The 16,175-nt window shown below is 41.1% G+C and overlaps 1 protein-coding gene and 1 long non-coding RNA gene across 3 annotated transcripts in view; one reads left to right on the top strand and one right to left on the bottom strand.

The window, feature by feature from the left end:
• Nucleotides 1–3,248, top strand: part of LOC147584215 (uncharacterized) — a 99,056-nt gene extending 95,808 nt beyond the window's left edge. The window contains exon 5 of the long non-coding RNA XR_015242466.1: nt 2,353–3,248. This is a non-coding gene — a long non-coding RNA (uncharacterized LOC147584215). The remainder of the gene's footprint in view (nt 1–2,352) is intronic.
• The window catches only part of MCC (MCC regulator of Wnt signaling pathway), a 433,554-nt gene that overhangs the window by 372,672 nt on the left and 44,707 nt on the right, over nt 1–16,175 (bottom strand). The window lies entirely within an intron of this gene.

Raw genomic sequence — 16,175 nt, 5'->3', positions numbered from 1 at the left:
GAGCGGTAAAAAGAACTTGTGGTGTCTACATAATGAAATACTATGAAACTGTTCAAAAGAGTCATGTCCCAACTTTACTGTATGCTTGGAAATTTTTACTTTAAAAATGTTAGGGGAGGGACGTCTGGGTGGCTCAGTCAGTTGAGTATTTGACTTCAGCTCAGGTCATGATCTTGGGGTTCCTGATTTCGGGCCCTGTATTAGGCTCGCTGATGTCAGCGTGGAGCCTGCTTTAGATCCTCTGTCCCCTTCTCTCTGCCCCTCCCTTGCTCACACTCTCTGTCTTTCTCAAAAATAAATAAACATTTAAAAATAAATAAATAGGGGGGCCTGAGTAGCTCAGTCGGTTAAGCATCCAACTTCGGCTCAGGTCATGATCATGCAATTCATGAGTTCGAGCCCTGCGTCAGATTCTGTGCTGACAGCTGGGAGCCTGGAGCCTGCTTTGGATACTGTGTCTCCCTCTCTGCCCCTCCCCTGCTCACACTCTGTCTCTCTCTGTCTCTCAAAATGAATAAACATTAAAATTTTTTTTAATAAATAAATCAATAAATAAATGTGTTAGGAGAATAAAGAAAAGACTGCTTATATGTATTATATGGAAATATTTTCAAAAATAACTGTTATAAGAAGAAAGAAAGGTGTAGAAAAACAGTGTTGTAGTGTTATATAAATATGTGTGTGTGTATATATATAAATATACATATATACACACACACATATATATACAGATACAAAAATATATGTGTGTATACCAGTGTTCCCAGACAACCACAAAGGAGGTCCCCCAAAATGGTAATGGTAATTGTCTTTGGGGAAAAGAATGTGGTAGCTGGAGAACAGCATGGGAGGAAAAATTTACTTTTTGTTGCACATAATTTTGTATTCTAGGATTTTTTACCATGTGCATATTCCTGTTCAATAATGAATAAGTACATAGGTAGAACTTATATCTCATTTTGATTTATATTTTATTGAACTAGAGGTTGGCTAGATTTTTATTCACCTATTGGCCATTTCTATCTCTTATCTAGTGAATTACCTTTATACACTCTTGCCTAAGATGCTTTCTAAAATCCGGTAACAGATTTTAAATCTACAAGCATTTTAGGAACATCTAGATTTCATAAAGCAGAGCTGTTTGTTACGACACTATGAGGGGCCACGTTCTCATTTAGGGAAATGCTGTTACAGCTCGTACTGTGCTTCACTAAGAAAGCAGTGATTTCCCTCAGCACCAGTACAGTAAGGCAGGTCCACTGAGGCACAAGACAGTTTCCACATATGAAAAGCTACAACCATGATGAATGTTGGAAAGAAAGAACTTTCATCTTGGGGATCGAAAGCCAATAATGATTAGTGTACACTTTTCTAGGTTTATGATGTGTATGTGTAAAATACCACACCAAAGTGAAAATAAGAAATAATCTCCCTAGTGGCACTTACGAAGGATAGTAGACTTAAAAATCACAAGATTTACCGGGGCGCCTGGGTGGCTCAGTCAGTTGAGTGGCTGACTTCAGCTCAGGTCATGATCTCACGCTTCATGAGTTCAAGCCCCGTGTCAGACTCTGTGCTGCCAGCTCAGCGCCTGGAGCCTGCTTTGGATTCTGTGTCTCCCTCTCTTTCTGCCCCTCCCCCGCTCATGCTCTGTCTCTGTCTCTCTCTCTGTCAAAAATAAATAAACATTAAAAAAAATTACAGAATTTACAAGGTGATTGCATGCTGCTTCTGTGGTCATTCCATCTCTCACGTATTTTTTCAGATACAGGATTTGAAACCACATGGTGGGTTGTCAGGTTTTTTTTTTTCTAATTTTTTTTTTTTTTTTTTGAGAGAGAGAGAGAAAAGGAGGGAGAGAGGGAGAGAGGACAAGTGGGGGAGGGGAAGAGAGGGAGACAGAGGATCTGAAGTAGGCTTCTCACTGACAGTGAAGAACTCACTCGAATTCATGAACCATGAGATCATGACCTGAGCCAAAGTCAGACACTGAACCAACTGAATCACCCAGGGACCCCACCACATGGTGGTTTTGTCTAGGGCCTTCCGTTTTCTTTTCTATTTGATATAGGCTTCAGGTGTGATGTCTGTTTGCAAGTACAGTAGGGCAAACTAGAATCAAAAGAACCACATTTGAGCAGACACATGTTAACCCTTCCAAGAAGTGGGAGGCCCCGGCACAGCAGCACCTTCTTGCCCTTCTGCCAAGCTCCAGTCACGTGAAACATCATTATCAATTTAAATGTTGGTCTGGGTAAGTGAAAAGGGGATTTGAAATATCTATCTCGGAGGTGTATTGTGAGGTCTAAATAAAATAATGTCCCTAAAGCTCTTGGTACTTGCCTTACACAGGGAAAGCACCCAATAAGCTGTGATGTCATCACCATCACCACCACCATCATCCTCCTCAAGCAGATGAACACAAGAATGCAGCCATTTATCAAGGTGAAGGCAGAATAGACACAGAAACCACAAAGGAATCTACACGCCACGGTCCTGGGACTATGAGGGTCTTTAAATAAATATTTCCCTACAAGTAGCAAACAGAGCAAAATGAACGCAGCTATTCCGCAAGTGACACCAGGCAGCACCTCATCACGGAAGTCAGCTGTATCATGTCTCCCACAGAACATCCCAGCTGGCACAACTGACCAGAGAGGGATGCACATTGTCGGAGAACTGAACAATGAAGGTCATAAGAGTAAGCGACTAACCAAAATGAAGCCACTGGGAAGCCGTTTGGCATTTCCCCAAAACGTCAAACACAGAATTACCACGTGAGCCAGCAATTCCACCCTAGGTGTATGTCCACGAGAACTGAAAACATACCTGCTAAGAGGTATGGGGATTCTGTTGGAGGTGATGGAAATAAATGTTCCAGAATTAGATAGCGGTGATAGGTGCACAACAGAGTGAATATATTAAAAACCACTGAATTGTACACTTTAAAATAGTAAATTGTATATTATATGAATTATATCTCAATTGGGGAAAAGTCGTGGATTGTGCCACAGGCTACTCATATTTAAGATTCAAAGAATGATTTCATGGGCTCAGTCCATTAAGCATCTGATTCTTGGTTTCGGCTGAGGTCAGGATCTCACAGTTCATGAGTTCAAGCCCCGAATCCAGCTCTGCGCTGATGGCGTGGAGCCTGCTTCGGATTCTGTCTCTCCTTTTCTCTGTCCCTCCCCGGCTTGTGTGCTCTCTCTCTCTCAAAATAAATAAATAAACTTAAAATAAATAAAAGAATGATTTCATGTTGTCCATGAAAGGGAAGAAAGCAGAGGAAACAACACCACCAAAACCAAGTTAAACACAAACTAGTAACAGTGAAAAGAAAGGAAAAAAGTCATCTGATGGGACTACTTGTAAAATCTCTGTTATATTAAGATTATACCCAACAACCCTGGAAAACATTTTTGCCTCATCTCCTGAGCAACTTTATGAAGTCTTTCAGTTCATTTCAAGGGCTAACACTTCTCTGTGAAGCAAATTTTAATATATAAACCGGACAGCAATTCTTCCTCCACCAAAGACAGGACACTACAGGGTCCCCAAACCAGAGTTTGGAACAAAAACAAAGAATGAGTGTGATGTGAGGCCCAGAGGTGCACCTTCCACTGCACACTAATATTCTTGTGACTCTGAAGAGGAATGTTTTATTTTTTAAATATAAGCAGTTTTTTCATGGCAATGATAGTCATGGGGGACAGTAGCCTACTATTTTCTATTTTTACCTCCTATGTCGAGGTTTTCTCCCTCCACTGTCTTTCCAGACATATATCAGTCAGATCTTTTTGTTCTTTGGGAATCCACCTAAAGTTAAAGCACCATCTAAGCACTAAACTTAAATCTAACACATTTTAAGTCTCCTAAAAATAATTACTGACTTTCCATTATAAGTCAGTAACCTGAACTTCCAAAGATCTACAATTAGTAGAAATTTTGTAAAAGAATTTTAAATATGATTTTTTTTTACTCCCGGATTTTTCTGGAATAACTATTTCAACAAACTGCCCTTGAGCTACTGCTCAGGGCAAACACAACTCTTTAATTTCACAACAGTAGTAACTGGTCAGAGAAAGAACATGTCATACAGGTCGATCATCTCTTATTCAAACATATTAAAGGTTTCCTGCGCAGTATTATTCCAACTTGGTATCAATAATTTTTAATTTCCATCTCTTAATTATAGAAGCTTTAGCTTTTTCAAGCTTACATATACAAGATCCTTTGACTCAGCTTGGTCATACCCTTCATAATACATTGCTAGAAGGGCCCAGATTTTTTTTTTCTGTGACTCAGTTCTATCTTCATTTCATTTCCTTCTTTATTTCTGCCTAATAAAATCCAGGTAGCTAATACATACCTTTGGGTCTTTGGTTCTAACTACTCTCTCCTTCCCCATTGCCTCTGTCAGTTAATCTCTATTTTTACTCAGTTCCACACAAATTTTCAGGCTACAGGGGTGTGCTGGTGAATGTTTCACAATGGGCTCTCTGGGGAGAAGAAGCCCAGATTTGAAGCATTTGCTGATTTCCATAGTATAAATACCTCTGCCACTGCTGATTTTAAACCATCACTGTCATATCACCGAATGTGAATTTGGAAGAGAGGCACGCAATAACACACCAAGATCCAAGAGACACAAATAACCTCAAGAACATGGGTATAGTCACTAGGAAGTGACACGTTTTGAGTATTCATTACCTATGCTGTTAATATAATATATTTGATTGCAAGTTTATGTGATTTAGTTTTTAACCGTGCTTATGTTTAACAATGGCCTGACAAAATTCCTAAAAATTTCACAGTTGGTTTTTGTTAGCCAGTATGAGCCAGCTCCAGCACACCACCGATCCTGGGATATTTTAAAAACCTATACATTATATCAGTATTTTGTGGCATGGTTGGGCACAGCCAGGCTTGTTGGAGAGGCCTGCGTCACCTGAGGAGCACTGGGGTCCAGGCCCAGATGAGCCCAGTGGGGATACATAAGGATGGAAGAGACAGACTGAGCCAGAAGAAATCTGAGAGGTCACTGTAGACAAGTAGGTATCAGTGGGTCCTATACAAAATAAGGAGGATGACAGAGACTTCTAGCTAAATATGGTGGATTTAATATGCTTATTTATCTCATTTCTTTTCGATCCTTCCTGAAGCCATCCTAAACAGATAAAGGAATTTTAAAAAGCATAAAACTACAGTTGATCCTCATTACCTACACATTCTATGTCTGTGAAATTGCCTATTCTCTAAAACTCATTTCTATTCCAAAATCAATACTGACAGTGTTTCCACAGTCATTGTGGACATGCTCAAAGCGGTGAAAAATTTGAGACTCCTGATGCTCCTGTTCCTGAGGTTGACCGTGGCCACCCTCTAACTTCTTGTTTCAGCTCTCACACTGTAAACAAACATCCTTTTCATAGTCTATTTAGTGGCATGTTTTTTGTATTTTTGTGCTTTTTGCTGGTGATTTTGCTGTTAAAATTGTTCCCTGAGCACGGTGCAGAAGCAGTCTAGTGTTCCTGAGCGCAAGAAAGCTGTGATGCACCTTATGGAGAAAATGTATGTGCTGGATAAGCTTCACTCAGGCGTGAGCTCCAGTACTGTGGGCCATGCCTTTGATATTAATGAATCAATAATGTGTTTTACATAAGGTTTCTTGAAAGAAATACACATAATAACAGGTTATGTATTGATTAGTTGATGAGGCTTGCAGGTACCTAACCCTGCATTTCCTTGGAGCAATGGTTCAGTGTTAATTAATTAGTATTTGAAGCAACTTCATAGAACATAATTATTGCAAATAATGACAGCTATTCTATAATGGCAAGAACAGAAGGGAAGATCAGAACGAAATTTCAGAAGCTGCAAAGCATACAAATGAATAGATTTAGCACAGCAGAGAAAGAGTGAAGCAACACCTTGGACCGGCTCAAAAACTAGGGAGCCAGAGAGTACACATTCAGTTCAAAACGGTGGATTAGTTGAAACCCAGCACAGTCAAGTCTTCCCAACCCAGGAAGAAAACCAGAGGTTTATCCTCTACAGTAGTTGATTCCAAATTGATTCTCGATTCTGGGCCTGAAATTGGGGAGTTAAGGGAAAGCCCACATGTTGAATGATAAAACCATTGGCTCCTTTTCCCCCACTCAGCTCTGAGAACCCTTGCTACTAGCTTTATAACATCCAGGCAGGAGACTGAAGGATGTCTCTCTAGAGATACTACCTGGGCCAAAGGAAAATACCTGTATATATTGGGCAGGGGAGGTATGGATCACCCAATGAAACAGCCCTCTAAGATCATCCTATAGTGAAGCCCACTGACCAAACAGTCCTCCTCACCTAAACACACACACACACACACACACACACACACACACACACACACACTCCCATACCTTCTAATTAGTTTTGTTGTGCCTTACTCTTAAATATGAAGAGATATATAGTAACAACTACATATTTGAAAAGAGTATCTAACATAAAAGGGAGAGACAAAAACAAATAACAAAAAAGGGAAAAACAACTCAGATGAAACAGAGAAAAAATGCTGGAACATAAGAAAACAAAATTTTCTAATTTTTTTTAAGTTTATTTCTTTATTTTGAGGGGTTGGGGGAGGGGAGAGGGACAGAGAAAGGGAAAGGCAGAATCCCAAGCAGACTTTGTGCTGTCAGAGCAAAGCCTGACCGTGGGGCTCAATCTCACAAACCACAAGATCATAATCTGAGCTGAGACCAAGAGTCAGACGTTTAATTGACTTAACCACCTAGAGGCCTCAAGAAAATTTCTACAAAATTATCATGGGTACCCACAGAGAGTTAAACAATGGTGTAATATTCATGGAACAAGAACAGGAAATTTTTTTAATGTATTGATAAATGTCTTTTTTTTTAATATGAAATTTATTGTCAAATTGGTTTCCATACAACACCCAGTGCTCATCCCAACAGGTGCCCTCCTCAAAACAGGAAAATTTTTAAAAGAACACTCAGAGGAGCACCTGGGTGGCTCAGTCGGATGGGCATCTGACTTCGGCTCAGGCCATGATCTCATGGGGGGTGGTTCAAGCCCCGTGTTGGGCTCAGTGCTGACGGCTCAGAGCCAGGAGCCTGCTTTGGATTCTGTCTCCCTCTGTCTCTGCCCCTCCCCCACTCACGTTCTGTCTCTCTCTCTGTGTCAAAAATAAACATTAAAAAAAAAAAAGAACACTCAGAGACAAACAACATAAAAAACCTTGGGAAATTAAAAGCAGAAATTAAATTTTAATTAAAAAATTAAAAGGTAAAGTTGAGTAAATCTCCCAGAAAATAGAATAGCAACATTAACAGTAAAAAGAAGTAGAGAATATGAGAGACAAAGTAAAATTATGAGGAGATATTTAATATCCAAATTATAGGAGTTCCCAAAATATGACAGAAAAGATGGGTGGGAGGAAACTATCATTGATATACATTTTTTTTAAATTTCCTAAAACTTAAGGTTATCTGTTTCCATAGGAGAGGGTCCTTCATGGTACCAACATAACAGATTTTTAAAAAATGGTACAAGAACAGATATTCAGATCAATGGAACAGAATAGAGAACCCAGAAATGGACCCACAAACGTATGGCCAACTAATCTTTGACAAAGCAGGAAAGAATATCCAATGGAATAAAGACAGTCTCTTCAGCAAGTGGTGCTGGGAAAACTGGACAGCAACATGCAGAAGAATGAACCTGGACCACTTTCTTACACCACACACAAAAATAAACTCAAAATGGATGAAAGACCGCAATGTAAGACAGGAAGCCATCAAAATCCTCAAGGAGAAAGCAGGCAAAAACCTCTTTGATCTTGCCCGCAGCAACTTCTTACTCACCACGTCTCCGGAGGCAAAGGAAACAAAAGCAAAAATGAACTACTGGGACCTCATCAAAATAAAAACTTCTGCACAGTGAAGGAAACAATCAGCAAAGCTAAAAGCAACTGACAGAATGAGAGAAGATATTTGCAAATGACATATCAGATAAAGGGTTAGCATCCAAAATCTATAAAGAACTTATCAAACTCAACACCCAAAAAACAAACAATCCAGTGAAGAAATGGGCAAAAGACATGAATAGACACTTCTCCATGGAAAACATCTAGATGGCCAACCGACACATGAAAAAATGCTCAACATCACTCATCATCAGGGAAATACAAATCAAAACCACAATGAGATACCACCTTACACCTGTCAGAATGGCTAACATGAACAACTCAGGCAACAACAGATGTTGGCGAGGATGCGGAGAAAGAGGATCTCTTTTGCATTGTTGGTGGCAATGCAAGCCGGTGCAGCCATTCTGGAAAACAGTATGGAGGCTCCTCAATAGAACTACCTCAATAGAACTAAAAATAGAACTACCCTACAACCCAGGAATTGCACTACTAGGTATTTATCCACAGGACACAGGTGTGCTGTTTTGAAGAGACACATGCACCCCCATGTTTATAGCAGCACTATCAACAATAGCCAAAGTATGGAAGGAGCCCAAATGTCCATTGATGGATGAATGGATAAAGAAAATGTGGTATATATATATACAATGGAGCATTACTCGGCAATCAAAAAGAATGAAATCTTGCCATTTGCAACTACATGGATGGAACTGGAGGGTATTATGCTAAGGGAAATTAGTCAGTCAGAGAAAGACAAAAATCATATGACTTCACTCATATGAGGACTTTAAGAGACAAAACAGATGAACATAAGGGAAGGGAAACAAAAATAATATACAAACAGGGAGGGGGACAAAACAGAAGAAACTCATAAATATGGAGAACAAACTGAGGATTGCTGGAGGGGTTGTGGGAGGGGGGATGAGCTTAATGGGTAAGGGGCACTAAGGAATCTACTCCTGAAATCATTGTTGCACTATATGCCAACTAATTTGGATGTAAATTTAAAAAAATAAAATTTAAAAAATCATAAAAGAAAGACTTACACCTATACAAGACACATCAACATGAAATTTCAGAACACAGGCAAAGAGGAGTCTAAAAGCTTGCAGGAAAGAAAAAGAGAAACAACAACAGGTCTCATGCAAGAGACTGGGAATTGTAATAGCACTTACTTTTTCACTAGCAGTTCTGGGTACTGAAAGATACTGGGACAATCATTTCAAAATCCCTAGAGAAAAATACTTTCCAGCTTCAAATTCTATGCCCAAACTATCAATAAAATGCAAAGGCAGAACTAAGATGTTTCTCAAAACACTGAGCTGTCATGGATGCTTTCTCAGGAAGCTACTAGAGGAAGGATACACCAAAAACAGGCTGTTCACAAGAAAGACAGAAACGTGGTATATGGCTTTGGTTGCACAGAAGCGATGACCAAGTAAAAGCGGCATAAGCAAGACAGTTGATTCTCCTCTTATGTAACAAGAAATCTGAATATTGACCTAACCAAAATTTATGATTAGGAGAACAGGCAAAGTGGAAGTGGGTGTGTATTTGGAGAGGGCACCAGATTCACATATTCCTTGTAGAAAATCAGTACATAATATCTAAAATTGAAGTAAATAGCAATATAACAATGGAAGAAAAGCAATATAAACAAATCATAATTATAGAGGGAAATGAGAAGAAACAGCTAAAAGTGTTAAATTGTTAAACAGAAAGGAACTAGAAGTAGGAAGGGGTGGACAAAACAGTGCCGTTTCTCATTATGAATCTTGAATATCTATCTGATTTTTTTCTTTTTTCTTTTTCTTTTTTTAAAGTGTTTATTTATTTTTAGAAAGAGAGAGTGAGCACGAGTGGAGGAGGGGCGGAGAGAGAGGCAGAGACAGAATCCCATACTGTTGTCACAGAGTCTGACTCAGGGCTCAATCTCATGAACCGAAATCATGACCTGAGCTGAAATCAAGAGTCAGATGTTTAACCGACTGAGCCACACAGGTGCCCCGAATGTCTATCTGACTTTTTAAACCATGATAACTTCGATCAAATATGTGTATATGCATACATGTGTGGTGGTGGTGGTGGTGGACTGGTAGGTGGAGGCCAAGCCAGGGATGTGGTGTCATGGGAGCCTGGCAATGTTCTGAAGCCCGAGGCATCATTAAGTGAGTTTGTCAGCAGCGGCAGATCCCTAGCCATTAGGCAGAAGCTCAAAGATAGAATATCTCTCCCTAGAGGGAAACAAGTGAGATCTAGGCAGGCCAGGTCCTCCAGTGAGAGGACTGAGAGTTGCTGGGTTTTCAAGGCAGCGAGTCAGGCCCAGGAAACAAGGTAATGTGGGGACTTGGGTATCAGAACTGGGACACCACATTGGAGCCTGTCTGGCAGCCAACGTGAGCAGATGCTGAGGCCCAGAGTACTCGGGGCTCACTCTTTATCTCCATCTTGCCTGAGCTCAGAACTGGGATCAGGCTGAGTGGAAGATGAGAGCAACAAAGGAAGCAAAACTAGAAACCTGTGTGGCTGACAAATACAAAGTCAACAACAGCTACTAGATCTGAGAGCTACAGATCATTGTCTTCCTTTAAAATGTCTGTTATTCCCCAACTGGGTGCCATACAAAGCACCCCCAAAACCTAACCTCAGGACTAGTTAAATTGTGCTTCATCCATACAATGAAATGGTATGCAGCCAATGAAACAAATGTTAAAATTTCCAGGCTAAGCTTTTCTTTCTTGATATAGGTGCCACCATGTCCTATTCCTCTTTCTATCCTCTTGATGCCTGCAATATGGTACCTGAAAATGGGCAGGGAATCTTGCAACCCTGCAGCAACAAGCATTCTGAGGATGGCAAGCAGAAAGACAGATTAGGTAGGTAGGTAGGTAGGTAGGTAGGTAGGTAGGTAGGTAAGTAGGTAGATAGATAGATAGATAGATAGATAGATAGATAGATAGATAGATAGATAAGAGAAGGAAGGAAGGAAGGAAGGAAGGAAGGAAGGAAGGAAGGAAGGAAGGAAGGAAGGAAGGAAGGGAGAAAGAGAAAGGAAGGAAGTCAACAAAGGCATAATTGAGCCACCTACCCCAAAATTCTTGGCGCCTGAACACATTCCTAACTGGTGTGCCTTCCCAATATGATGGGAATGGATTTGACTGGAAACCACAATTTTTAGGGTTTTGTAATATTTCAGAAACTCAAAATTTACTCCTGTATGATCTACTAGGAGTAGAAAATGAGTTCAATATTCTCCCCCCCAGGACTCCTGTCTGGAGTAATTACCTTTCCACAAACAAAATCCACAAAACTCATCCTCAAATAAAATTGCCCTTGAGGACTATGGAGAACTCAAAGTGTGCACACTTAATCACACATTGCCTTATCACATCCTAATTGGCATTATTTTGTGCAGATGGGAAAACTGAGGGGCACACCTTCTCCAGGTCCAAACAATTCATTAGGATAATGAATTACAAAAGACACTTATCCTGAAAAGTTTGCTAAAAATAATCTTGAATATATCACATGAAGGACATTTATAAAACCAGTTTAAAACTTCTTAGGCAATTTAAATGTATTGCTGATTTTGAAAGGGGGATAAGAAGTTTGTGTCACTTCACTGAAATGCAATTAAAGCAATTAAAAACATTTCCCAAATGCTTATGTGGACCACCACTGATACAAGCTGCTGCTGTTGAGGAGTTGGTTGGAAAGTTCCCACTGATTTCTCTACATGGAAGAAACATATTGTTGCCATCTTGCAAGAAAATCAAGTTATTCAATTTAATGGATCAGTACAGAAAACAAAACTCTGTTTGCCAAGCAGAATATTTTGCTGTGTTTGAGTTTCCTCTGATCTAAATTTGCTAGCTTTGAATGCTGCTTTGAAATAAATGCACACAAATGGCATTTGATATGGCCTGCTTTATTCATTAAAACAAAGCGAATAGCATTATGGAGTCACTTTGAAAGGTAGTTTGGGCTTTCTTATTTAGTTAATCCATTACACTTAACCTTCCATTATTTCATTCTCTGAAAGTCCTGCAACCATTATTAACACTCCACAAATATGTTTTGCATTATTAAATTTAAGAATTTAGTACCCAATAAAATTCTCAGCAGGAATATTGTTATTAAATGAGTTCATTAAACCTAACCACACTAATTAACAGTCAAGTGTTGAGGAACACATATACAGCACTGAGCCATATTCCATATTCATAACTCCTCTGCTAATTCTAGCAAATGAACATAAACACTCTCAGAAAAAAAAAAGTCCAGGAAGGTTACTGAAACCACATGTACCTCTGCAGAAATGAGCTCCTTCAAAATAAATGTCCAGGCTTGTCTAGAACTTGCTCCTCGTCACATCCTCTATCAGTTATTTTCAGTTAAGTGCACAACTAGTTCTAGCTCCTCCCTCCCTTATGCTTGTAATGACATGACTGGAATTATTGTGCATTTTAGTTTTACAATTAATTACTACTCTTAGCTGGCCAGAACCAGCATTTTCAGAGGGCTTCTACATACAAAATCTGTAGCCTCTAGCACAAGGGTGATCTTTTAACCACACACGCGTGCAAACACACACACACACACACACATTGAATCCCAACTACAGGAATATACAACAGATTTTTTAAAACATTTTTTAAAGTTTATTTATATTGAGAGAAAGAAAGCACCTGTGCAAGCAGGGGAGAGGCAGAGAGAGACAGAGGGAGAGAGCGAATCCCAAGCAGGCTCTGCTCCGTCAGTGCAGGGCCCAATGCCAAGCTCAATCCCGTGAACTGTGAGATCATGACCTGAACCGAGATCAAGAGTCAGACACTTAACCGACTGAACTACCCAGGTGCCCCTATCAACAGTTTTAATGCATAACTAAGGGCTCCTTGGCCTTAGCTCCTATCCTGTGGAGTGGATGCAGTGATACAATACCAGATGCCCTCTTTATGGGCTAAAGCTGTGAGGAATGTTACCTGCTGAAGGCTCATGACCAAGTCCTTTTCTGGGAAATGCCCTCTGCAAAAGGCGGTCACCTTGCCCAAAGTTACACCCCTTCCCCAGAGGCAGCCAATATCTCATGACTGGTTGACAAGGGGGTGCAAAGGCCTGACCCCCTTTCTTCAACTCATAGAGGTGCTAAAGGGCCATCTTACTTCCAGAGCTTCCCATAAGATCAGCTGAGACATCTCTTGTAAATGTGTCACAGTTCAACTTTTCTATCTGCCTAATCCTGCTTCCTGGGACTCCCTCACAGGTGTTGACCCCAGAGTGCTCCCCAGCAAGCCTTCTGCACCCAAATCCCCATCCAAGTCTGTTTCCTGGGAAACCAGATCCTTACCTGAAGAACCCAAACTCAAAGAAGGACTTAAGAGGAATCTATCTGCATAGTTTGGCTTTCTGTAAAGAAATAAATTAATTCCAACCAAATTCAGTTGAACTTTCTAGATTACGGGTTTGATCCTTCATAGTCGAAAATATATTAAATACAATTTAGACCTCCCAATAGAAGAACTGCCTTTGAAGCCCCCAGGCTCACTTATCTTAACATAACAGGTGGTATCAAGCTGAGTTGCTTCCTGGTCTGGCTAATAACCTAGATCCCTTAGGCAGTTCTGTTGGTCAGAACTTATTGTATTCCTAATCACACAATACCTGAGTATCCCACTCTCCAGTTGCTCTCCCTCACTAAAGCAATGGGGGGACAAAAACCTTTACACATACTTTTTGTGAGGGAGAGTGTTATGGACTGAATTGTCCCCCGCCCCCCAACAAATTCATATGTCAAAGCCCTAACCCCCAATGTAATTGTATCTGGAAAGAGGGTCTTTAGGAGGTAATTAAGGTTAAATAAGGCCATAAAAGTGGGGGCTTAATCCAATAGGCCTTCTAAGAAGAGGGAGAAGGAGAGACATTTCTTTCTTTGCCATATGAGAGCACACCAAGAAGGTGGCCATCTGCAAGCCAGGAAGGGAGCTCTCACCAGGAACCAAATCAGCTGGCACCTTGATCTTGGATTTGCTGGCATCCAGAAGTGTGAGAAAGTGAATTTCTGTTATTTAATCTACTCAACCTATGGTCTTTTGTTATGGTGAAGATCCTCCAGGGGGTGAGGGGCATGTAAGATGAGTAAACTATAGCATGGTGCTAGCCCTCACAAAGGCACCACTTGTTTTCCCTTTCAGCTCTGCTTCTCTCCTTTCTCTCAACTTCCTTTCTTCAGTTCCTTTTTCCCCCTCCTCATTCAGTGTCAGTGCCCTTAACTCATGAATGCTGTACATTTTTTTAAGTTTATTTATTTTGAAAGAGTGAGTGGGGGAGGAGCAGAGAGAGGGCAGGGGGAGAGAGAATCCCAAGCAGGCTCCAAACTGTCAGTGCAGAGTCCAACACGGGGCTTGAACTCATGACCCATGAGATCATGACCTGAGCCAAAATCAAGAGTAGGCGGCTTAAAAGACTGAGCCACCCAGGTGCCCAAATAATACCATACATTTTTATTTTCTTGCCCTGGCTGGACCAGCTGGTGTTGTTCTTTTCAGGATTTCAGAGACTAAGTGGTAGCCTAAAACTTATTCAGAGAAATTCTGAGGAGCTCAATAGTAAGGAGCCCTTAGAATTTGAAGATAAGACTGCTTCTTATCTAAATTAGAAAACATAAACAAATGAATGAACAAAGGAACCAACACTATAAATGAGGTTAGCAACCTACAAAAGTAACAGGATTGTGAGACAATCATGTGGTTAGGGAAACACTAAAATCCAATCAAGGCCACATCTTTGTATACTCAGATATGAAACACAATCACAACAGACGCTATGTCCTTCATGAATTTTGTTAATGTGAACTAACTCAGCTGAGCCAGGTCACCTCTGACAGAATGATAAAATCTAGTTTCACACCGTAAGTTTCCATTAACAGATGGTCTAAGTAAAGCTCTTCCTGTTGGGCTATTGGTCTTTGTTGGTTATTTTAGGGGACAATATTGAGGTAAGCTGGGACCCTATTAAAGAAGGGCCTTGGGGCACCTGGGTGGCTCAGTCGGTTAAGTGTCTGACTTCAGCTCAGGTCATGATTTTGCAGTCCGTGAATTTGAGCCCCGCATCGGGCTCTGTGCTGACAGCTCAGAACCTGGAACCTGCTTCAGATTCTGTGTCTTGCTCTCTGTCTGCCCCTCCCCTTCTCATGCTCTGTTTCTCTCTCTCTCTCTCTCTCTCGCTCTCAAAAATAAACATTAAAAAAAAAGTTAAAAAAAAAAAAAAAGAAGTGGGGCACCTTGGTGGCTCAGTCGGTTGAGCGTCCGACTTCGGCTCAGGTCATGATCTCACGGTCTGTGAGTTCAAGCCCCATATCAGGCTCTGTGCTGACAGCTCAGAGCCTGGAGCCTGCCTCGGATTCTGTGTTTCCCTCTCTCTGCTCTTCCCCTGCTCACATGCTGTCTCTCTCTCAAAAATAAATAACGGTTAAAAAAAAAAAAAAGAAGTGCCTTGAATGACAAATTTAAGATAGGCCTTTCTTTTGTATGCAGCCAGGGCCTAACCCTGTACGGCAGTGATGTGAGCATAACTGTATGTCTGGCAGCGTATGAATGACAGGCTGGAAGCTAGCGCGAGTAGACAAGAAGGACAGTAGGCAAGCTGGTGCACTTGCTCAGGGGGGGGGATGTAAAACAGTCAAGTGAAATTGGAAGCATGCCCATGGAAGACACTGCAAAGAGAATCAACATGTCTTGGCCATGTCTTGGCAACTTTGTTGGCAGGAGGGCATGGGAAAGAACGTTTGGGGTCTGGTTGATTGTGGAAACGAGAGAAGAGAGAAGCTGCCATAGAGGTCAGATGACTTGCCATGTTTACAGGGCAAGGGCGGTCGGGACAGAAGAGGCTGCAGGTGGGGCTGACCACCAGGCAGCTGTAAACGAGAGCCATGGGCTCTGGAGACAAGCTGGGTTACAGGAATAAGCTTCAGAGTTAAGGGAGCAAGGCCGATATTGGAAATTATGGAAATGAATATGAGCGGAACACGCGGAGAGAGAGAAGGACAGGAACCAAGCCATGGAAAGCTAACATGTGTGTGGTGGGAAGCGCAACAGCCCAAGGAGGATGAGGGAAGGGGGAAGGTCTCACAAGAGGCAGCTACAGCCACAAGGGAGTAGAAAGTGCAATCTTCTGTGGACACATGAAGGAAGGGGATGAGTCCAAGGTGGTGAAAGGATGGGGGAAAGCAGTGCAGTGG

The sequence above is a fragment of the Puma concolor genome, chromosome A1 (genome assembly GCF_028749965.1).
Source record: "Puma concolor isolate L17-30 chromosome A1, mPumCon1.1.hap2, whole genome shotgun sequence".
In the NCBI taxonomy this organism is placed as follows: domain Eukaryota; kingdom Metazoa; phylum Chordata; class Mammalia; order Carnivora; family Felidae; genus Puma; species Puma concolor.
The sequence above is the reverse complement of the archived record's forward strand: the minus strand, read 5'-3'. Positions and strand labels throughout refer to the sequence as shown.